The sequence below is a fragment of the Cynoglossus semilaevis genome, chromosome 10 (genome assembly GCF_000523025.1).
Source record: "Cynoglossus semilaevis isolate Cse_v1.0 chromosome 10, Cse_v1.0, whole genome shotgun sequence".
Lineage (NCBI taxonomy): Eukaryota > Metazoa > Chordata > Actinopteri > Pleuronectiformes > Cynoglossidae > Cynoglossus > Cynoglossus semilaevis.
This window is the reverse complement of record NC_024316.1, coordinates 5,774,908-5,800,941: the sequence shown is the minus strand read 5'-3', so window position 1 is coordinate 5,800,941 and position 26,034 is coordinate 5,774,908. Positions and strand designations below refer to the sequence as shown.

Sequence of the window (26,034 nt, the reverse complement as noted above, 5' to 3'; positions counted from 1 at the left end):
AGTATCTCCTGCAGTGAAAGCTGCTCAGTATTAAGACTCAGCTGGCTTGGTGAAGGGCATTGTGTCCTCATCAGCATCCCTGCCTCTTGCCCAAAAAACATTCACTATTGTGTTAGAACAACTGAAGAAGCAGCAGCAGCACATATGTACTGATGTCTGGACACAGGCTTTTTAATTTTCCGTTGCTGTTTACAAGTCAAAGAGTCTGTAATAGGAGGGGCTTACTTGCTAACAGCAGCAGAAAAAAAATATCCAAAAGTATCCATGTATTAGTTTACCAATTTCATAGAAGTGGACCTAAGATTTGAGACAAAAGTGTATTACACAAGCAATGGAAAAAGACATCCTCCTAGTATGAGACCACTGGTTCCCAGACATGCCAAGATCAAAGAAGATTCAAAAATGTTCACCAATTGGTAAACCGGGTAGTTTTACTATGGAAATGGGTACTGCATATGCAATCTTCAAACCCAGAGGAGTAACTTCAGGTGGAATGGCAAAGTATTCTTATACACATGGAGTAAAGTTACATTAGTATGCCCTTTTTTCTCTCTTTCTCGCTCTCATAGCATAATCTTTCTCCCCTTTCTGTCCCTCACGCTCTTACTCATAACATCACATCTTTGTTTTCTCTACCGTTTCAGTCACACTTCCCCCTCTACTTTCCCCTGCAGCTGTCTTTTGGAATCAGTCTATCAGTTTCGCCTCTTAGGTTCCGACTCTTCTTCATTGCAGTCATTTTTTGTTTGTTTGTTTGTTTTTTTTCCACATAGAATATTTTTTATACATGTATAAATTACATTTCAGTGCAACTGAAGTTAAACACCCACACTGCATATGTCAGAACCAAGTGAAAACATTACAACCAATTACAACCCAGGGTTTATTTAAGGCTTGACCAAGCATAAAAAGCCTCCGGGGGTGTAACAAAGTAATTGGCAACTGTTGCTGTTTTTTATTGATACAGAATAGCTACACAGATTTTTTTTTCTGTATTTATTTACTTTACTATTGTGTATCTGTTGATATCCAATGTGAAGCATTCCAAGTACAGGAAGTCAAACACCAATAGAGTATCACATGTGATATATTTACTCCCCAAAGCAAGAGTTCAAGTACTTTTCCCTTTTTATGAGGCAACCTATCATTGAAAAGATTGTCATATTCCTTGAAGCTGTTCCCAAATATTATAATATTTATTTAGCCATTCAACAGATTTCGAAAAGTGTAACTTTTATCCTTAGAGCAATTTTATGAAATGTTAGCATATTTGCACTATATATATATTTTAATATATATTAATATATTGCGATACATTAATCCTCAAATTCATGTTTTTTTTTTACCTTCTTTAAAAGATTTATATGCTGAAACATGACATAAATATGCTAATTTAATTTAACTTAAATTTGCTCAGCTGGCCTGAAGTAATCTAATTTATAAGAATTTTGTATTTTCTCTATGACTTTTCCGAATACGTCTTACCTAAAACTTTATTATATATAGTATATTTTTCAAAATCACTTTTTCAAAGTGGTCTGGCAAAATTTACCTATTTATTTAAAAATGTATTTAATGATTTATATCTGGTATAACAATACCAACATTAAAGTATCTGTATCTGCAGTGCATCAGCAGATGTCACATCAGTGGCTAAAAACTATGGTGAGAATCTTTAATGACTCTCAATATTGTATTTCATGAAAAACTGCACTGTTATTATCTGCCCTCTGTGCACATGGTTGGTATTTACAAAGATTGATGTTTGGAGAAGCTAGAAAGCACTGCAAAAACATCAGGAATATCAGATTTGTTGATTCATTACATACTGTAAAATCTATAAATTACGCATATGACTTTAATTTGGAATTTCTTGAACAAAAAGACATTTCTCTTTTTAAAAACACTGACTTCTGTTGAAGAGATGTCACTGAAGCTGTCTGAGCTGCAACTGCTTTTATGGATTATTTTCCTTGGCATAACCGCCGTTCTTGAAACCCGACCAAGGAGAGAAAAACAAAAAAAGAGAGATGGAAAAATTGTGGCATTACAGACAATAACACGCCCTGAAAAATCACACAGGAGCTCACATCACAACATCTAAAACTGTTGACATTTATTTGCTATTATGACAGAAAGAAATGATCACAATGATAAGCAACTGTCAAAACAGGATTTGAGAAGCAAGTCTTAGTAGAAGCCATAATGTACACTTCTGTTACCGATGTTTTTAGTTTAAAAACAACAAAAGTGGGCAGCTGGAATGACCACATGTGAAACTAGTACATGATTTTGACTGACAGCTTCAACTCTGCGGTGACCAGCACCACTATAAACAAGTGGCATAAGGGAGGGAGTGGGCAGAACAAAAGTGTGAGTGCAGACTTTTAGCCATACTTTCATGTCCCCTCTGCTACCACTGTGCTTAGATTAATGGACGGTGTGAATTTATGTGTGTAATCGCGTGCATTTGGGCAGGGCACAAGTGTTTTCAAGCCAGACATAAGATATCCTCACCAGATTAATACTATTACTCAGACCTGCAGATTAAAGAATATGCAGACCTGCTAGATGGAGCAGAGAGAGAGTAGATTACAGATCATTACCTCTGTATAGACTCAAGACAGTTGCAGCTGTTGTTTGATGCCTGTTTTTACCTCTCTGGGTAAAGAACCATACATCTTGGCAGGTTTTAGTGGTTACACACATATACTGTACCAACATATAAAGATGCTCCCTAACATAAGCACACACGGACACACTTGGTATTTTGTTAAAAGAAATTTGTCTAACAACTAAGAAAAAAAAAACAGTGTGAACATCTGCTGCTCAGCTACATTCAGTCAGTTCATCTAAACATCCTGTTATCAGCAGGACTACAACTGCTCGAATATTCTCATAACATAGTCAGGGTATTTACAAAAAAAACAATTATCAGTGTAGTTATTCTGGTACCATCAATATACGAAGACAGTTAAGATTGAAGGTTTTTTTTTACAATGATGTGTAATGTACTGTATGTTCAGCACACATATTAAATGTGTTTAAATGTTAAATGCACCAGGATGACAATTTACTTCTAAATGGAACACAGTTTGGATGACATCCTGCTGTCAAATAGACTACAACTAAAACAGACCTAAAACAACCAATTACAACAGTTTTTGGCCCAAGAATAAATAAATTAAATAATGAAATAATAAAATAAAATACTTAGAGTAACAATATGCATTTGAACATCAGCAGAAGGACAATGCCAGAAAAATGACAACAGCACGGAAGCTATTAAGAATATTTCAACAGATCCTTTCGACAAACATCAGTGATATTATGGATGTGTCCGCATACTTATCCACACCGGAAAAAATGAGAGCCTTAATTGAGGCATCATGCTAAGAAGACTGTGATGATATGGTGTTTTGCTGTTAGCATGTTAAGCCAGACAGTCCTTCAAAGCAACCAAAGACATCACTAACGTTTCTAAATCACTAGGTTTTTTTTTGTGTACAGGTATTTTTGGTGTACACACATACTATGTATTTCTCTGCCTACACAAGAGCTGTAGGGTTGTTTTTTTTTTTTTGGAGGCTGCTCCCTAACTTTGTTAAGCACCATTACAAGTGCATAAGTGTAAGTGAATCATTACCCCACTTTCCATTCTTTACTCTAGTCTGTTGAACCTTTCAATGGGTTGTGTTTTTGTGTGTATGCATGCCCTTCCTAAATAACAAATAGTGCTGTAAACATTGTGGATTCCTGTTGAAACAATCAACCAAAGTACAAACACAATGCCAAGTTTTGGAGGAACCTTTGAACTTTACTTTCAGAAAAAAAAGATACAGTATTTATATAACCCTCCATTAGGTTTATTAAAATATTTTCCTTCAGGTTTTAAGGGCTGTGTGCTACTTCTTGGGTTACATTAATCATATCACTGGATCATTTGTGTACACCACAAAGGTGAATACACACCTGAAACTTTTGTTATAGGTATCAAGTTTAGAGTTAGTTAGTTAGATGTGACCAGCAGCTTAAACTTGCATTTTTCACTGATGATAATATAGTCTTTAATTTCTGGTCCACATTCCTCTGACTTTGGGTTTCCTAACGTTTTTACTGATTTTGATGGGAGATTAAAAGAAATAGCATTTAATTTGCTGTACACACACCACTTCTTCCAAAACAGAAGATTCTACAGGACATTTTCTAGAGTCAAACCCAACAAATTAAAAAAAACATTAAAAGATATGAACATCCACTATTGCATATTGGAAGAGAGTAAAAACCTCTTTTGGGAAAGCACTTAAATCAGCCTAAATTACTCCATACATTACTGTAAGCCTTTGACTACATCCTGATGTGTTGTCGGTATACGTTAAAACGGAACAATGTGTTCCTACATTTGTCTGTTTACATTCAGAGACGCCTCGGGTTAGAAACAGGAATTGCTTCTTTTATAATACCTGCATATACATAATAGCATTCTCCTTTTTGGCCGTTAATCTAAAGTCAGCACCACGCTGGAGGCATAAATCCAACTGCTCAACAGCAGCTGCAAAAAAGCACCGCAGGGAAAAATATAACTAATTTATATGCACATATTACATGATGGATACTATGAAGGCTGAGCAAAGAGGCTCAGAGTAAATGTGGTGCCAGTTCTTATGCATTTGGATTTATAACAAATGTCGCATATTTGGCACACATTGTTGCCAATACTCACTCTCAAAATACACAAACTGCTTTGTGCTTAGCTACTTTGACTGTGACTATACTGACACAGCACTACAGGTTCTCCATAAGTGATTAGGACATTCATGGATTAACAGTAAATATGATTGTATTGAGCAGCCCTTAGGAAAAAATTACAAGGTATGAAAGAATGGTAGGTTTTAGTCATTCCCAGACCAATCGACAAAACATGTTTAGTTTGTTTACTGTAAGTCTTAAATCACAATAGAACAGTAAAGGATCACAAGTGATGTTTGAAATGTAAACAGCTTGTTTAAAGGTCTTTTACAGAGGAGAACAATGGAAGCTAAAAAGTTACACGTATTGATCTACTATATTGTAGTTTGTAGGGGTGGGTACCTCATGATTTGATTTGATTAAGGAGACAAACGAGATGATTATGAAATTATTGTAAAACCATTATAGAACAATACCCTTAAATCAACACATTTTATATGTTTTTTTTACATCCCATACTACATAAACAGATTGTTTTCTGGCATTACCTTTTATTATGGCTAATAGAGCAGAATATCCCTCATGGTATTAGAAGACAAATTATGACACTGACAGTGTTACAGTTAGTAACACTAAGAGTGTGAAATTATTTAGTTTTATGTTTTGAAATATAGGGAAAAAAAGTATGTGATAATGCACAGAAGTGCAATGCATTGGCAATATACTAAGACAGGAACAGGTAAGACTTAAGCAATCAATCTTAAAACTAACTTTGTGATACACTACCTAAGGGGGAGTTTGTTGAAGTTCCGCAGTGGCTGCATCATTGTTAGATAATCAGAAGCAACAAGAGTCATCAGTTTTTACTACTCTGGGAAAGCAAGAAATGTTAAAATGCATGCTAGTCCTGTTTCTGAACTTTATATCACATATCTTGTCAAATTCACATCTTCTCTTTATTGCCACATGTCAGCAGTGAGAACAGAGGGGGTCAAATGTTTCTGTTATTAGGCTTTGGCTTTCATATAACTGTTTATTTGACATTCACGCGCTACACGTGTACATGGGGCGGTGACACGTATCATGTGTCTATGACATCTCACCACCTCATTTGTTCATCTGGAGCTTGTTGTTGATGATATTTTTTGAATAATTGATTATGGGCCCAATGTAAATGCATTGGAAAAACTGGGTATAATAAATCAGGTTGTAACAAGGCTATGTTGTATGTACGTCAGCCAGCCCCAGGGATGCTTGACTGGGTTTGTAACGCTTCAAATTTGAACTTTCTACAACTATCTATAAAAACTGACAGCTCTAATGTCTTTGCTTGTGTTCAGAAGACATGTTCTAAGTTTTCATGATCAGTTCTGTCCAACATGCATTTTTGTACAATTCTCTCCTGTGTGAACTCTATCTTTCCCTGGCTAAAGTAAATTAAAGCTCCTCACCTCCCTGCTGCCCCTGGCTCTGGGCCAGCGAGGGGCCTCTCAGCCTGGATGATGAGGCTGAAAGTCTATACTTTACCACAACCAAGTATTACTCGGTTTCCTTATAAGTATCTCTGTACAGTTGACGCAGAGCAACAATAGGTAAACTGAAGTAAGAAACGTGCGAAAAGATTGTTACGTCTGCAAGTAACATTATTATGATAGCTAAAACCAACATTTACCAAATACGTAATGTTTTTAGGTTTCACTATTATTCAAAAGAACTGTGTTCGTTTTTCCAGGTGATACGTGGCCAGACATCTGTTCTCTCACCACATGCTTCAGGACATTTTGTCTTGAGTATGATCTTTGGTGGGTGAAAAACATGTTCAGTTGGACTGAGGTCAGGCGACCTAACTTGACCAGTCTAAAACATTCCATTGTTTGGCCGCAAATGAAAAAAAAAAAAAAAAAACTCTGTGGGTTTTTTTTTCCTGCTTCACTTTCACTCAGAAACGCACTAAATAAAGGGATTACATGATTCTTGCAGAATAGATTTAAATAATCCAAAAAAGTCAAACAAATAATCTAAACTTTTAGATACAAATATTATTAATAATTAATTATTATGGTTTAAACAACCCTGGCTTTTACATCAATTAAAAAAATACATGTTGCTAAAATATATTTAACAAGGGCAAGAAAAGGGAGTTAAACATGTTATTTTCATAACCTGGTCACTGCTACACCGGAAAATAATCTGGTTGCGTGTTTTCTAAAGATGAGGTGACACATTTTACAGATCTACTGAGACCAAGAGGTCCTGACATAGATAATATAATATCATGTGATGCACAGTTTATCTGAGTGCACCCCATTGAAACGATTCATACATCGATGAAAATGAGTGCCGTAGTCAAAAAACATTTCACTACAGCGTCCATGTGGGACAGTCTGTGTTACTGTGCAGCATCTAAAAGAACTCCCACAGTGTTCTAAATGCATCACACACACAAGTGAGCTGCAGTCCAGGACACAATAATGGCCAACTGTAAATACATGGAGACAGGCTACTAACACTTTTACACAATGAATCTGTGGGGGTATAATGGAGTAGAAGGACAAAACAATCTGAGGGGAGTGAGAAGAGAGAGGAAAACTGTGATAGAGGAAAGTGTTTGGAGTTGACTGAAGAAAAGCCAGTCTGAATAGTGTTGAGAAACAGTGGAGTCACTCAGAAAACAGCTGTGTCATTTGTGACTCTACCCACAAATTTATTACTCAATTTATGGACACAATGACTGATATGCATTCCCAGAGATGCATGATCACAAAACGTATCAGATCCAAAGCACATCAGAATCCTCACATGGCCAAAGTATCATTTACCTACACACTTCTACATGACAGCTACAACTATGTGCTGACAAGCCTTGGTTTGAAAATACATCCTCATGCACATGCACACACACACAGGTGATATCATGAAAGTGCCAGTAATATGAAATTGCAGCGATGGCCACTAATATCTATTCCATGTAGTTCCATGAGAACAGATGGGGAATGAGTGAAAGTGAGAAAGTCAGCCTGGTAAACAGAGCACCTGGATCGCACAATATTAATGTGGGAGGGCGAGAAGTACTCGAGAGAGGAGAGAGGGCACCAGAGACTGGTGGTGTAACATAATCTTAACTGCCAGGGATTACGATATGTATTTATCTGGACTTTGCATCATCACAGAAAATAATCTCACACAGCTCTACCCCTCACAGAGTCGTTATCACTTAAATATTCCTATTTCACAGAGCAGCCGTACTAAAAAGTACACACTACAGTCAAGCAATTTACATATTTAATATTGATATTTTCTGCTGTAGGTTTATCAATCAGGGTCAGAGGAAACCTGGAGCCAATCCCAGTAGTCACTGTTTGCAGAAAGTCAACAATTTACCCAGTTGTAGGACTGTATGAGGAACCTAGAATACCTGGAGAAAACCCAAACTCCATCCATCCAAACCAGGGACCAAACCAATAAAACTGTAAGAAATTTAAAAATATACATACTTATTCAAAAATGTAATGCCTTTGTAATTGAGTTGCATAATAGGAAAATGTATAATCTCTAAATACCAACCCAAACTACAGACCTACATTTTTAACACATCCCTCAAGGCCCGACGTGCCAGGATTTTATTAAAGGTGAGCGGGTAGGAAGATGAAAACACACTGTAATCATGTCTCTTTCTCTTTGGTGTGGCTAGAGTCACTTTACTGCCAAATACACACAAACACACGCACACACACACACAAGTAGACTTGTCTGCAAACAGACCATTTCACAGAGTGCTCACTTTAAAGACGATGGTCAGTCTGAGGTTTAGTTTACGAGATCAGCCTTGGTGGCCTGAGCTTTCCTGCACTGCTCCTGTTAATAACAGTGCCAGAGTGCGCGTGTGTGTGTGTGTGCCTGTGTGCATGGCCTTCTGTGTGTGTGTGTATTTTTCATATTGATTCAATTTCAGATACATACCTTTCTTTATAATACTTGACAAAATAATTGCTTTCATTTTAATTGATTTTTTCTTCATGTACTCACCGCAAATACAGAAAAACAAGATTGCCTACAGCCTACAAAGCTTTTACAAATGAATGTCTTAGTGTATCCTGTCTACAACATTTAGAGTTCCAGTTTTCTCTGAAGGAGCAGTAAAAAGAAATTAGCTCTGATATAGAAGAAAAAACAATTGTCACTCATCTTTGATGTCTGACTTTATTAATTTTATAAATGATGTAAATACGTTGGGGTTTTTTTCAAACCTCTTTTTAAATAAACAGATAGGATGAGATTTTTTTTATTTCACACTAAAAACAATAAAAGTTAAAACAGTAAATAACACAGAAAAAATCCCATATACAGTACCTAAATTGATATTAAAAACTATGCACTTTCTATAGCATTTAAATCATATCAATCACTTTGGGCTCAACAGGCCTCTTATCAAAATTAAATCCACTACGGTTGTATGTGGCAATCTAGTATCGTTTCATTAAGTTATTAGGTAATGCACTGGCAAAACAGAGCAGACCAATAAGCCAAATAAATTATCCAATCACACAAACCATCTCAAAGCAACTTGGAAATAAAAATCTGCAATAATTATTTTGTTAGGAGGGTACGGCAGCATGCAGTGTGCACATGTTTGGCAGAAGAAGGGCAACATGTGAGTATTTGTGCACAACAGCAATTTCTTCCCTTCAGCTGAAGACTCCCGAGCATAGCGTATACAACAAGCCATCAGCGAAGCACTAAAACAAATCGGACCCAAGCAGACTCTCGACTCCTGCCAGAAGCAAATAGAGCTTTAAAAGCTACATAATACAAAGCACAGCAGGAGGGAAATGAGGGAAATGGGGCAGGGCAAAAAAAGAAAGAATTAGAAAGACAAATGTGAGGACAGACAGTGGAAGACAGAAAGAGTAGAATGTGGGCGGTGCAGGATAGGGAAAAGTAAAAGTGATATCAGAAAGAAATACGGCACAGATGCCTGTTTGCATAACAGTAACGAGATGGAGCATGTTCCAGACAAATCAAGACTTTACTGCAAGGAAACTGATCCGAGACCCACTGTCACTATAACAAGTAAACAAAACAAAAAATACAAGCAAAGCTGTACTGCATTAAATCCACGCTGTTTTCAATAAACAGGAAAAAGGGATACCAATAAAATGTTGCCTTGACCACCTCAGAAGAAGCAATAAATACCAACACTTCTGAAAGTCTTTTTCTGCCGCTTTATTAGCTTCACTTCTACATTTTGAAGGGACCGATAATTAAAATGTACAAGTCTAATTTTTAACATTACTAGAGTTGATATAATTAAATCTATAAATAAGCTGTGTAACCTTCAAATGTTCACCTAACTAACACTGGGTATTGGAGGAGCATTTATAAGAGGTTATACAAGTTGAAATTTTGGATAACATGAAGACTTATTATTCAAGCTAGATTATAAAAATTGTATACAGCAAGAAAGACCATAACCTGCACTTAAATAATAGTTGGCACTAATGTGTATTGTTTCTATATTATTACAAAAAAATGGAATGCGCCCTAACGGTAAACTTGGCCGTGTCTTCATCTCTTTAGGTGCCATTTGTTTAAGTTTCCTAATTAAGGCCAATTTTAAGAATCAGATTTAGTTTGTGAAGTGGGCACACTTTAGGTCTGTCTGTGGCATTGTGTTTGACATATTAGTGTTCAACTGCAATGGTATGTTTTTGTTTTGGTTTTTTTTTGCATTTTAGAGAAGTTGTACCAAATTCTGTGTAAAGAGAACAGTTACACGTTTAAAGGTAATATAAAACATAATCATTAAACCGACAAACTTCTGAGTGGGATGTGTGCTGAAGGATATCCTGCAATTTGGATTAGGTCTTAATAACACTGGGGTTTAGTGCCTGCATAAATGAATATGTTCAGGAGGAGACAAGGAGCAGACAGAGAGACAAGAGAGGGAGGATGGAGATGAAGTCGTAAGAGGGAGAGATAAAAGCAGAACAATAACTGCATTCATAAGTGTAATTAACAAAAAGCAGACACTTTAGGAGTTACATTATAAATCACCCTGACAATAAATTATTTATCATCTATTATCCAATCCATCAATGACACTTTACCCATTTTTATAACCCTTTTTACATGATTCAAGTGAAGAGTCTCTGAAATTGACATTTGCCGTTCTGATTATATATGAATGAATAAACAGACTAGTAGCAGAGCTAAAACCCAAAGACAGGGGTGTGCGTTTTTTCAATCTCTGTTCATTTGTTCACTGCCTCAAACTGAGATTATAATGTAAAACAACAACATAATAGATCTGGTTTACAAGTGAAGAACTTTTCTCAGACTTTTCTCACCTAAGGTAGGATTACCAGCAGAATTTAAATAGCATGGGTATCACAGCGTGCCTAGTCATCCACAAAAACTTTTGGATCACTTCTCATCCCACAACTGGAATGGGATGGGTGGAGCCTGCTGTGGGGGGCCTGTTGAGCTACGACCAATAGGACTGAGTGGGCTTGTCCTTCCCCTCTGTGCTACAGTAACATCAGGAAAGACAAAATGAGGACCGGAGTGGGAAAAAAAGAAAAGGTTGGGTATGAGGGTTAGCAGCTCACTGAAAGCCCCTTATACAGGGCCTCAACAGACAGACACAGAAAGAGTGAGCAACACCGACACAGAGGCCGATTCGCATTTGCAAATGTTTTCCCTCCCCTCCTCGCTCCGTGATGATTCCCTGTAATTTCCAGAAATGTCAACACCCACTTTTGGAAAATAATATTAAAAAGATGACAGCAACAATGATGTTATTCCCAAACTTTCATACATGTGTAAACCTAAGGAGCGGCAGCATGTCTGTCTGTCCCAAAAAATCTGAACACAGGATGTTTTATCTAAAGACTATTACAGAAAAAAAGGGTTAAATAAGTTTGTATTAGATAAATTTAAAATATTTTAATCTGATCTACTACTGCTTAAATCTACGGCTATGACCGCATCTGTTCCATTTTCAAATGGTGAAACATTAGAACCAAAGGTCACAAAGCTATACAGCCAACAGTATACAGCCTACAGTATGTCAATAAGGATTTTTGAAAGCACACAAAAATATTTTGCTTATAATAATACATGACTGTGATTTGTACTCTAATAAGACCAAATAAATAAATTATTACATAAAAAACCTAATTACACAGCCCTACTTGCAGGTCTAATGGGTGACTGCACTAACGAGCAGACTGTGCTTTTAATGTGGCGGTAAAACGCATTCAACCTAACCTTTACATCAGTCTAATTAAAATACCCTTGGTTTTAAATCAATGGAACCCAAGTCTTGTTATCCCCACAGAAGGAGATGATGGTTTAAATAGACTTTGGTCTGCTTGGAGGAAACTTTTTTAGCCTGTAGTTGGACAGTCTGACTCCAATTAAGTCAAATCAAAGTCAATGAATTGGTTGTGTATTCAGGAAAGACAGACAGACTTCTGACTCAACACTCAACAGCATTAGCCTGTATTTGTGTGGTGGTGGTGTGGTGAGAAAACACTCCCACTTGTGCTGTGTTTATGTAGTAAAATATAAGCTATTTTCACATGATGTGCAACACAAGTGGCATCACTTAAAAAATTACTATTAATAATAGTTTTTTCTGCATATTGCGATTGCATGAAAACAATGTCCTTGAAACTAAATGTTCAAGTTCAAGCATTTTCGAGGACCAATAAACAAGTACCTATGATTCAGAAAATGTTTCAGCAACTCCAAAAATTTGTATTCTAAGAATTCAAGTCTTAAAGGTTGTCTTTGGTTGTGTAGCATGAATTTACTCATTTAGGACTGGTTGTGAAATATGCTGCTGCTACCTGAACACTTACTCATACTCAATGTCAGACTGAGGGTGATTTTAGTCTTCTGTTAAGCATTTAAACTTCTCTGTGGCCCCCGTTAAGCTGCACATGACCCTGCTAATAGAAAATAAGGCCTATGCTTCACCTTCAGTCAGTCTGACAGGTAAAATTACTTAAGATCATTACACGCAGAATAAACAGCTCCCAGGAATCTCTCGCTTTATGCACAAATCGCTATGGTAAAGACCCAGCAGGCTTAAAGGCATTAGTAAGAATTTAAGAGATTCATATTTTTCACTATCTTTACGTGCATCAAACTAGAATTGCAGCATGTGACTTGTATTGTTCAGCCTGGTACAGAATTTTCCCATATTCAAACTCATCCATCATAAGTTGTTGAAAACTGTATAAAATGTCTGCATCATCAGCTAGATATGAATTTCAGCGTGAAATAAACATCATCATATTGGTTGTTTCTGATCACAGCAGCACAGACTCAGTTAATCACATCCCCATCCTGATGTGGACGTTAGGATCCAAACAGTCTTCTATTTTAAACAGTGATTACATTTTTGTCTCATGGAAACTAATCCTCTAAACCCATCAACGTTCGTGTCGTGTTTAGCCGCCCCAGACCACAACATGCTACACAAACCCTGTCATCTCAACAGTGTAAGCCAAGGTTTACCACCACCAGACCTTTTAGCTGTTCTGCCTTTTAAGAAATTACCACTCTGTAAGCAATACTTGCATGGCATTTTGTGACCTTAAACAATGAGGTGAGCCACTACTGACGTTGATCTGGCCAAGCCCCTCAGGGTCTTCAAACAAGACCCTAATCACACCAGCCACAACACCAGAAACCCGACTACATTTATGTAGTAGCCACACAATTACCCCTCATAAGGAAGCCATTAGCCCCTGTTTAGCACATTCACATTTAGAAGGGATGCTGGGACTAAAATTGCAGCAGTGTGGTGGTGGTAAGAAAAGAAGTAGTCTTCTTGTTGTTAGGTAACTTTTTCCCTAGATCCAGTTAAAGCACTTTAAGACAAAATAAATAAAGCTTAAACATCTGTAGCTTTCATTTTTATCTGCCTATTAACCACTTTTTTTTTACACTTTTTTTTCAACATTTGGTTTTCTTACAATTTTTTTCTTTCTGATTTATATTTATTTGAGCTAAAATAAACATTTTATCCTACGAATACGATGGCTTTTTCCACATTGCATTAGATTTGTTTTGGGGGGGGTTTGACAATTTTGGCAATTCTTTATCTAGGACATAATATCAGTCTTTCATGGCTCATTTTTAGCTAATTTGTCAAGCAAGCAAACATGGTCTTCTAGAATCATAAATGCAAGAATATAATTTAAAAAATATATAAAATTATTAGTTATTAATAGCTAATATTAAAAATATATACTATGAATTATCTAAATCTGGTTTGTGCGACTTAATTTGCAAACAGCATACAAATATTTGTCTGAACTTTGAAGACCTACAACCACAGAGTTGACACAAAACAGGACACACACAACCAAGCACTACTGTAAACAAATATCAAAAGCCCTGGTAAAGAGCACTGGATCGTCATGTAATCACCTTTAGAACATAGTTCAAAGAGTGCAGACCAATTTGAATTAATGGGGTGTACTACTGTTTCTACACTCAGTTTGATGCTAACATAGAAAATAAAACAGCAACAGTGGTTAAAAATAACAAAGTAGAGTATATTCTGTAAAAAGGTGACTAAAAGTATCATTCTTCACTGTTAAAACCACTGCAGCCCTGCCTGTGAATCAGGAACGATTTGAGAGTACCTTTGATTGGTATTAGGTACTAATTTTAATTATTGAGTGTTAAAAAACTGTGCCTTACAACCTTTTTATAGTTTATAGGACCATCTGTTGTGACAGCATAAAAGGGGAGGTATAAAAGGCAAATCAAATAAGTCATAGAATAGAATAGTCTTTATTGCCATTATGTTCGGTTAAAACATAATACTTCTCTGTTTAGTGTTTTATATAGTACTAAAAATAATTACATTTAATACTGCCTTTTCAAAATAAGTATTATGTGCTTTTGTAATGTTTCAGGATTTTAATGTTGTTATAAAATACTGAAGATATTTTTTACCGTTCATCTGTAAAGGTCTATATAACTATTTAACTAAGGCCTTGAAAGACTGTGTAAAGAGGAATTCATGGGGATGTCATCTTAGCAAAAATATCCTTTAATCTTGGTGTATAGCATCTGACAATGGAGGTTATTCAGGTTTTTCTGGTCTTTAGCTCCCATTGCCTACTACAGACTACAACACCCTGCTGGTAGAGATCAACTTCTTCTTTAGCATACACATAACTAACTTGGCACAAAGTCCAAATTTTCTCCGTCAAAAATCTGAGGCAGCGACATGGATCTTTGTCAATGACCACAGTCAGACTGGCTGTCAGAAGCACTGGGGGAAATCCCACCACATGTGCGACCTGTTGGTCTTTTGTTTTCCTCAACAGGCATTATTCAGCATTAAAACCCAGAGCAGCTGCTTCTGAGATCAACCCCAACAGTCTGCCGACGTTGTTACAAATATGGCTTTTTAAGCACATATAAACTGCCCCCTCTATAAACTGCATCAACTAAACAAAGCACTGGAAAATCCAAAGTTGTAGCTATTCAGTGTGTAAACCCATTAGCACCAATGTGTCAATGTGTGCACACAAGCCTTCCACACAGGAGGGAATCTGCTTATGTTATACAACGGTAAGCTGCACCTTGAGGCCCACACGCATCTGTTATCATTTTACAACCTGACTATAAGTCAGCACAATGCAAATCTCCAGAGTATAATGTGCCTCTGCTGCTTATTACAGAAAAGGCTGTGTACTACACCAAGGTAATAGATGGTGGGATGTATATTTACATGAAGGAATCAAGGCAGCAATTTCAGATGAGAGTTACATTCCACTAAAATCTGACTTTGTAACTTCTAAGCCAGATATGAAGGCAGAAAGTGCATTTAAATGCATTTGACATTTTACAGACTCAACCATGAAAGACTCAGAAGCTGATTGCACTCATGCTTGTTGCTAAAAAGGCCAGGTTTTTTAGTGGGTGATTTTGTGCTGTGTGAATGTGGCAGCCTTGTCCCAAATTCTAAGAGCTGTGACAAATGTTGACTTCATGGACCCAGTGCATGATGTACTATATGCCTATTAGCTGGCAACATGAAACCATGCTGTCTTGGAAATCTAAGCTTTGGGCCCCACATAAAGGTAGAGTACAGTCAGTTATGTTTTGCAGCTTTTAGTATGTGGTAACAGTACGGTAGCAGCGGAGTGATTTATACAAATTTACAAAGAAAAATTCTATTTAAATGATTGTGTTAAATGTGGTTTTAAGAAAATAGTTATATATTAAGAAATTATTGCTACAAAAAGGTAGAACGAGTCCTTGAAGCACAAACACAGACAGTGAAGTTGCACCATATTTTCAATGACAGTAATGTATATGATAAATCTGAAGCTTAGGTTAAACTGGTTGGTCCCAAACCCCACTCCAGAATCAGAGCATGGCTGTGGTGTTTTAAGCAAGCACCAAGACGTTATTTTGTCTTGACACATTGTAACAGTCAAAAATTGGGGACTGGACCTTAAATGTCACAGAAATGTTATGTCTCTTTTTGTTGGACTGAGCTACGCTCATGGTGCACTCCCTCTTTTTTTTTCTTAATAAAAACAGTGACGGTTTGCGTATCTGTAGAAGAAAGGCTACCTTCTATGTTGTCCATGCGCATGTGCCTCAATAGACTCACAGAAATACACAACGCACACAAAGGGCAGCAGTTTGTAAAGCCAGCAGCACCCTCTCTCCTTTTGTTTCTCCCTGAAATTATATCAATTATTTCATTTAATTCAAGGCTGTGTATAACTACCCCAACTAACCTTTTTAGTGTAAATAATATATATATATATATATATATATATTCCCAAGCATGGTACATGTGCTTTTGTTTGTAATAGCCTAGCCAGTCTGTTAACATGAGTCCCAATCTTGGACAGTATATTTAAAAAAAGAAAATACAGCTATGACTACAACTACAGCCCTGGAAAATAGTCCACTTGTTAGGGAAATAACTCTACAGGGTTGGAGGAAATGAGGCCATTTTGCTCACAATTTGTAACATCAATAAACTATTTCCTGGGAACTCGCAGTGTAATTTAGGTCTTGTTCAAAAGAGCTCAATGTAAAACAAAACAAAAAAAACTCTGACAATAAGTATGATTAAAGTGTTTACATACTGTATATTTATTTTTTCACCACCTGCATTTCAAATGAAGAGCGATTTGAGTCAGAGCTGTTTGGTCCATTTCAGATGGACCAGACTGTGTTATCCCGTATAGTCTGCTTAGTTTGGGCAGGTATAAAAGCTCATTGAAACTTCGTGGAGAACAAATAGTCAAACACTGGACAACATGACAATGTGGGTCTTGGTTCATTTGCTAAAGAAGCCTTGTGCAGTTCACTTAAAGTGGGAATGCAAATGGACTATCCAGTGAACAAAAGAGAGGAAGTTATGTGGAGCACAATGTGTTTTGGTTAGAAAGAAATGTCAACAATGGAAATTAGAAGATGCAAAGGTAATGGATGATTTGAAGATAGAGAGATAGATTTCCATTTTCAGTCCCAGCCAAGTGATGAGCCGGGTTATCTTCTTACACATTTTCCTTTCTGGTCAGTACTTGTTTTGGGCAAAATCACTCCAAACGAGTAGCTGTTGAAACTGTGTGATGTTGTCCCAGCAACCCTTGTCCCTGTAGTTTGACCTGGTTTCAAAGCTCAGTGAGTAAGTGAACCAAACCAAATTAAGGTGTGAAATTTTTCTTTATTCTCCCATCCAATTAAAACAAGACTACAAACTATGGAGTTGTAAAAGCCCTCTAATGGCTACAGGAATAGAAACTATAAAGCATGGATGTCAATGCTTTCAATCTTTTCTACCTTTTACAGGATCATTATATACTGTGTATGTGTGTGTACATACATCTCATCTATATATATATATATATATATATATATATAGATAGATAGATAGATAGATAGATAGATAGATAGATAGATAGATATTAGTTATTTTTTTATGGGTAAATTAAATGGTGAAGATCAGATATCAAATTAACCAACCATCCAATATTTAAAAATACATCTCAAGCTCACACGTAGTCCTGTGGACATTGCCTAAGGTCTGGCAGCCCACGTGCATTTTGCTCCCCCTCGGATCCACGTTTATCTGATTCTTTGTCCTCCTTGCCTCAGAGGAGCTGCATCCTCCCATATCAGCTGCTAACCACCTCCAATTAGAACGACGTGCGAACATCACTATTCACTCTAAAAAAAAACAATGACTGTAAGCATAAACCCGTGCACTGTTAACAATTTAGGGTTGTTGTTTTTTTTTCTACCAATGCGTTCGGGAGGTTGCGCACTAGCCCCTTCAGCAGACAGACGGACACACACACACACGTGGAATGTGGAGGGAAGCACCCGCCTATAATAATAACACAGAGGACAAAAAGAGACAATACTGGTGTGCAACTTTGCAGAAAAGACAAATTAATCACATAAGAGTGTGAAAATGCCACGGGGTATTCACGCACCTCAACAAGCACGACTCTGCAATGGGAAACAAAGAGCAAGGCTGCAACATTTTTGTGTTGCTGCGTCTGCAGCTGCTAGCTCCTCAACTATTGCATGATGCAAACCTTGTCAAGAAACTGTCAGAAAAGCCTCTTACCTGATGTGTCATATCAACCTTAACTGGGAGCAGCGGGAGCAGCAGCACAGCGGGGGCCCAAACGTTGGAGCCAGGTCGCCCAAATTCTCCGTGTCGCTGGAGTTGAAGGCGAGCCTTTAACGATTTCCCCACGCTGAAAAAACTTTTTCCCCTCTATAAAACAAAACTGTCAAAGAAAGAAAAGGGAGGGGAGTGGATTAGGCAGGGCGATCTAACGGTCAGCAGAGGGAAAGGAACGGGGTAAAGGCTGCTCACACCAACGCCAGAGTCCCGATGTGACGTCCGGCTGTTTCACACCAAACGTCATTCAACCAATCTGGCATTTTAACTGCGGCCCCGCTTTAGTAAAGGGTAAACAACATCGACGGCTGGACTTTAGACCCTTGTCGAAACATTTAAGGTCTTGCGGGACATCCGGCTGATAGATTTGTGACAGTGCAACACTAAAATCTAGACAAATGTCAAAGTTTAGTAGTTCTGCACGCTGCCTTTAATGTGTTGGGCTAATAGCAGGGAAGTTGCGGCACAAACGTAAAGTTAACATATTTATTTTTGAAATTAAGTTTTTTCAAACCACACTCTGACACTCAACTTCCCCGTGTTTATTCTTAAAATGATTTTTGCAGAGTTTCTGTAGCCGTTACGGGCGATTACGAGACAATAAGCAACACCAGTTAGATTAGGAGACGCAGTTTACCCCCTTTTATATATGTTTTGTTGTTATTAATATCCCATAGAGAAGCGGTGCTGCTGTAAAAAAAATGGCCTCTCCTACAATGACATTGCGCCTAAGCTGACTGGGCACATTGTTTGAGTCGGTGGCATGTCAAAATAACCGCAACCCACACTGGGGGAGAGCGTTAACAAAAGCTAACGCTACAGCTTACTTTACTGGCCGTAAAAACGTATAAGTGTGCGTGTGCGTTACGGCCTAGGAGCAGCAAAACGAGTCATAAAAGCACAACAGTACAGATCTTTTTACAGGCTACATCTGACATCTTTTAAAAAGGTAAAGTGCGAATCAACTTACACGAATTAATCCATGCAAAAAGAAACGTATGGGACTCTCTCTTAGTCCAGTTTTTTTGTCCGGTCTGTATCAACATTGCAGGACCGCACACTTCTCCTTAAATCCCTCCTCTTTCGGCTTTAGCAGCCAGGGACATATCTATACATATATACGTAATCTCCTCCCGTTTACCCAATCGTAGCGCGTCATACCCGGAGCAGGTCTGCTATCATTGGACAAAATGTCAGTCGATCTCTTTCTAAACCTCCCTGCCATATAGGGGTGTGTCGTGACGTGTAAGAGCAGCAGTCACACGTCCTGGTAGGTGGTAAACAGTGTGATTGTATTTGTGGCACTAATGTGATTCATTAAGATTACAACCGCAAACAAAGAAAAAAAAGGTAGACTTGTTTTGCTAAATGGGGAAGTATCACTGTGTCATAATTTATTAGAAAGCATTCGGGGAATAGAATTGTGTACGTTTAGCTTTTACAATGTTTTTAGCATACTAAACTTTTTTTAATAGCACCATGATCTGTATTTTGTTAATACATATTCCTTAGTGGCACTTGACTATAATTTAAAAATAACTAAAGTTGGGTTTTTTTGCTGAAATAGTTTTTGCATATCACAAAATAATATTAGTAAAAATGAAAACACCACAAATTTGTCTAACAGAGTTTAGCAGTTGCATAGATCTCCAATGGACTAAATTGTTTGAATTGTTTTGTCCCTTAACATGCTTAATATATAATTACACCTGTGTATGTAACACAATCTCTTAAGAGATTTTATTGTTTGTGTTTGACACAGAAATTATAACAGAATATAAATATTAAATGTATAAATATTATAAAGGAGAAATAAGTATGTGACAATGTTTGTGCTATAAGTTAGCTATTTAGTTCTGCAAAAATGGGGTAAATGTAGTTAAAAAGTGGTTTAAATTAGCTAACATTTATAAAGTAGTATTGCAGCCGGAAAGATTTGAAAATTACAATATAAATACTCAAGTAGAAATAAGTTGAAGTTAACAAGACACGTAAATAAAAGCAAGCCTAAAATTAGTTTAGAAAAGATTAATTTGTTTTTACAAAAGGGTAAAAAAAAAGAAGTTATTAAATGTGTTTGCATAGCAATAAAATAGATACAACAAAACATAATATTATATAATATTGTATAATATAAGGTTAATAGTTTTGAGTAAAAAAACTAAAACAGATATTATTCTTTCAAATATCATGAATCATCAAAAAGGTCAAAGCCTGAAGTGCAGCCACAAGTCACTCTATAAGCAGCAAAGAGTTGAAACATGAGAAATAGAGATGGATTATGTTCTCCTATTTTTCTTCAAAATGTGTACATTAAAACATTTTAAGAGTAAATGAAGAAACTAAATATAAATATATATATAAAGATATAAATCCATATGTGCATTAAGGTACACCTTTAGTCCAGAGTTCCATGTTTTATCAGTGCTGCACTTTTTTTGTAATGTTGGAGTTATTTCTTATCTTCAATTATTTACACCTCACCTATACATAATATATGAAACTTCTACCATGTTCGTTTCCCCTCTGATCTTTCTGTCCCGGAAACTGGTGGAAGGTAACTGATAGCTCACACATACCAGGAACACGTGTGACCAGGGCATGTATACATGCAGACACAGCATCATTTTACCGTATAGGAGGAAAAGTTTTAAGTGTCCTATTGAAGCTATACTTTGCTTCACCCCAGGAATTTCTGTCTTTAACTGTTTCAAGGATAAATGGGACCAATATGGTTGAACTTGGGGATCTTTCTTCTTTCCATGTCTTTGGCCGCCAAACATTTCAGCAGAAGGATATCCATGATGGCAGAATGCCAGTGAGTAATCCACACTCTGCCCAATTTCCAGTCATCCAAACAACTACGGCATCAGTCTCCTGATAATTCCACTTTTGTCCTCCTTCAATCGTGGCTTTAGGATTCCTGTGAATGGACCAACGGTCCTCTTTACTTTACATTTAAATAAAAAAGATTAAAAACAAACAATCCTCTCCTCTATTACATAATTTGTACCATCAGACTACTGTTATAAAGGACAGCAGTGGGTCATCATGTAAGAATCCACTGTGGGATTCCCTAAAAGCCTTGCACGTTCCCAAACATGAGCCACACTGCTGTCTATGAGTGAATGTGGCCGATGATGTAAAGCTGCAAAAACATACATCCTTCACATGAACAGTCCTGTCATTACAGTTATGTCAACAGGATTATACAGTAACAGCTGGCTGCATGCTGCCTTCACTGGCTGATGGCTAATGCAGTCCAACCTTTATCAAAACGCTGTGTACTGTACATGTGTTGTACTGCTACTATACCATGTAACAATTTTTTTTTTACAATGCCATATTTTGTAATTCTGTTTTATTCTATGCTATGGTAATCAAAGGCGTTCAGTAAATGCTCTGTTTTTCTATACCATAACAAAGAATCTTCTATTGTTCTATTTTATCCTTTATGTTAAATTATCCCCGTGTCATACATGAAATTATATTATATTCTATACAAATTTATGACATATTCTACTATGCAACACTGTTACACACCGCTATAAAATGCCGTGCTACATACAAGATTCAGTGCGTTCAGCTGCTGCCTTACAGCAAGAAGGTCACTGGTTTGGGTCCAAGTGCTGAGAAGTCGGTCTTTATGTTTGGAATCTCAAGTGTTCTCGTGTGTGTGTTCCTGCATACACTCGCTTCCTCACACTGTCCAAATGAGGATAAAGGTGACTAGGCGCTCTAAATTAACCCTCAGTGGGGAAGTCAGTCATTCTTCTCATATATTTGACCCTAAGATTAAAAGTGTTCTCCTATCTCGGCTGTTATTGGCTCCGGTGTCTCTGTCGGCTGTTGACAGGACGAATCATCTGGAGGGAAATAAATAATAAATGAATGAATAAAGGGCTGTTTTATTAGCGACTTCAAAGAACAACGTTTTCTTTTCACGTGTATTGTCCTGCTGACTAATAAAAATAAATGCCATTATTAAACGCCATATAAAAGTTGAGTTTTTAGTGCTGAATTCTTTTCACATGGAAATGTCAATCAGATATGGTTAGTCACAAAATAAATGTAACAAACTATTTTATTCTCATACACGTCCATCTGGATGAGCGCGCACAGTGTATTCCTGTATTGCATTTGTCATATCTTTCTGTTAGCATAGATTTTTGAGCATACCACATGTGTATGCTAATGTTGTATATATTAGGTTGATATTTGGATGTGTGCATTAAATGCTTTTTTCACAGCTGGTGGCCTGTGTGTACATGTGCTGGAATCTAGGCCATCCCTCGTGGCTTTGTGTCTAAGAGGCGGATCAGTCTGTATGAGGGGCAGCCAGGCGTATGGGTGTGTTAGAGTGAGCACATGCGCAAAATGGGTTTTATACAGCACTGTGTGTGATGGGGGGTGTTTATAAGAGCAAGGGAGAGAGTATATGTGGTATCAGGTGCTTGAATGAAGAGCACACTGTTCTTCCTGTGACACCTGAGACAATAGTCATTTGACAAAACAATGTACTGGATTTTATCATATTAATTCAATGCATGAAAATGTTTTTTTAATTAATCTAAAGTAAATAAAATCCAGTTAAGAAAGATATTTTAGTGAAAAACCTTTTTGGTAGATATTTGAAAAAGATTATTCTCGAGTTTCACAAGACTGAAAAGTAAATGGCACTGCAGTAGGCTCACAAAATTAAAAAAAAACATTAATTCAAGAATAAGTAACTAATAAGTACATAAATAAACAAAACAACAATAACCAGAGAGTAATTTTAATACATGAAAAATATTAGATTCAATTTACCCAGAAAACATTTTAAATTTTGCAAAAAAAATGACAGAAATCAGGTGCTATTAAGCAACAAGCTAAACACAACTGGCAATACATAAAAATTAGAGGTAGCGAAGAAATAAATAGCTAAATATCATGCCAACAAATGACAAGCAAACATGTGCGCTAAGTAGGCAAATTTATGATAAATAAATGTGTTTTTTCTAAATTCTGTTTAGAAAAATTAAATAGTTTAAGATTAAAAACAGCAGCAAACTGCTAGATTATCAAGATAATAATAGAGAAGCTAAACTAACACGAAAATGTTGTTACAAGAATATCAAACAAACAATCTGGTCAAAATAAATAAATAAATTCAAATCTTAACTTGTAGAAAAATCATGTAGCTAAGAATTTAGCGGGCAGATAGCTAGGATTAGCTCAGAAACTGATTAAAGGCAACTCAACGACAACCTTAGCCAGAAAAAGAGAAGAAAATCATCACAAGTCACCTGTCCAGGTGCCATGATTGGCCCTCTGCCCAGACATTGAGCACACATGCATTACAGAATATCAGGAAGTGGTGATCCCAGTACAAGCACATACAAACACACTCTCTCTGGAGCTCATTCTTTGTCTCTATCTGTATCTTTCCATCTTATTTTGTCACACACACACACACACACACACACACACACTCCACTCTCTCACTCACAAGGAAAGCGTAGGAAACAGCTGGAAAAGCAAATAGTCACCAGCGGGCCGAGCTCTGGCCCACCGACTCTCACAGATGACTGGACCTTTGCTGGGATGAATGCAGTCCTCACACTGGGCTTTTTAGAAAACACACACACACACACATACAGGGGGAGAAGGAGCAGGGCAATTGCACAAACCTAAAGGAATGCTGCAGCAGTGGGCAAACACTCTTGTTTGATTCACCGTCAAGAAGATTGGTAGCAGTGCCATCCTCCTGGTACCCACAGTCTGTCTGGGGGCATCAGTGACCACACAGAGGCTCAAACAGCGCTCAAATTTGCGCTGCGTCCTCATTTAAAGGCTGTTTTGTTTTTTTTTTCTCATCTTCGCTTCATACTCAAACATTCCGACAATGTCATCATCAGCTTCCAACATCAATAAACTGAAGCCATACTCACAACAAATTCATCACATTCTTTCCGATCAGACGGCAGGGAATTCGATAGCAGAGAGAAGCTGGAACTCAGGCTTAGTAAGTCATGGAATACTGTACGCTGGAGCTACAGTAAGCCATGTCTTTTAGCTGATCCATCATTTGGTCTCAGAAGAAAAACAAATCAGTTGAATCTACAAAATCTATTCACACAGGCAGAAATGTTAGAAAAGAAAGTTGCTGAACTCAATAAAAGTTTAAATCTTATTTTTAAAATCCAAAAATGAGTGTGAATTATCAGAAATATGAGCACATGCTGGGAAGAAAAAACTTCAACCTGGTTCACATTATCTTGTTTTTTTTTTAACATGCCCACATCACGAGCCCTCACAACTTCTTTGAAGACATTTTCCTATTTTCTGCCCTCTATGTGTACCTGCAGGAAGAAGAAAATACATTAAAAACTCAAAGCACATTTTTGGACGGGTTTCAGGAATGTGGACGAGTGGGAGACAACACACTACAAAGCACATTTTCAAAAGTGAAGGATGTATAACGGCCATACAACCTGTCATTTTAAACACCTGCAGCTGCCCAGACCACCATCCTTTAATGTATAGGAGATAATCCATCGCCAGCAGGAAAAAGAAGCCTTCACCGTTGTAGACTTTTCCAAAATCCTGACAAACCACATCAAGGAGAGTTCAATTTCATTTTCAGGGAGATCCAGAATTAAAACTGTCAAAATTCCCCTAAAGCAAACGGTTCCTTCTAGAATACGTAGGCTTATAGTTTGACTGGAGGTGCCCAGATTTCCACAAATTAATTTGAAGTATTATATAAACATACACTGCACAGTGGCTGTCAGCAAAAAACACTAAACCTCAGAAATAGAGAATAATAAGCTAAAAGATATCTAAAAGATAACAAAAAAACTGTCAGCTCTTAAGCTGCTTTTGGCTCATTGCAGCCAAGATCTAGTTTTAATGATTTTGTAAGGTGTGGAAAAAGATAAAAGTTAGATCACGCAGAATAAGCTAAAATCTAATAAAGACAACCCCCGCCCCAGATTTTTGTTTTTCGTTTTTATTCTTATTTTTGCAGGACATTTCGTGTGTATTTATTTATTGCATATATTCCTGTTATACATGTAAATAAACTACCACAGGACGAAATGTTAGCCTGCAAGTTAGCAATAGCATCAGAGCTATTCCTAATGAGAACATTTAGCCAATAGCACACAGACACAGCTGTCCAACACACTGATAAATAGCCAAAAAGAACAGCCTAACGTCGAAAAGTCAATATGTTAAGCTGTCGTCTCACTCAACAAAACATCTGAATGCTTTGCTAATAAAAGCAGCGAAATACTCGTGTGAGGAAAGAAAACTTTATGATTTATTACTCAGTTTTGATCCTCGTGGTGGTCCCTGGATAATAATGACAATAATACACAATGAACACAGGAGCCACATAAAGCCTGCCGTACGGCCCCATTCAAGCCCACGGCCAAGTTATTTTGGAACAATTGTTTTTGGTCCAAGTTAACAAGCTGCTTTTAAAATCCCATTTTTACTAGTTTATTTGTTACATTCCATTTCATTAGGAACACAAAGCATGTTTCTTGACTTCTGTCATTGAAGTATTCGCACATGAAACACATCACTATCAACATGGAGGTGCTTTCTGACGCTGATTTTATTTGTGCTGCCTGAGGCATTAAAATGTAGCGAGCGTGGTCGAA

General features: G+C 37.1%; 2 protein-coding genes across 3 annotated transcripts in view; one reads left to right on the top strand and one right to left on the bottom strand.

The window, feature by feature from the left end:
• The window catches only part of LOC103384745 (vitamin D3 receptor A), a 51,242-nt gene extending 31,734 nt beyond the window's left edge, over nucleotides 1-19,508 (bottom strand). The window contains exons 1-2 of the mRNA XM_008318391.3: nucleotides 19,353-19,508; nucleotides 18,323-18,488 (exon numbers count right to left, since the gene is read on the bottom strand). The gene's annotated coding sequence lies outside the window, so the exon portion shown is untranslated. The remainder of the gene's footprint in view (nucleotides 1-18,322; nucleotides 18,489-19,352) is intronic.
• The window catches only part of snphb (syntaphilin b), a 1,167,912-nt gene that overhangs the window by 295,708 nt on the left and 846,170 nt on the right, over nucleotides 1-26,034 (top strand). The window lies entirely within an intron of this gene.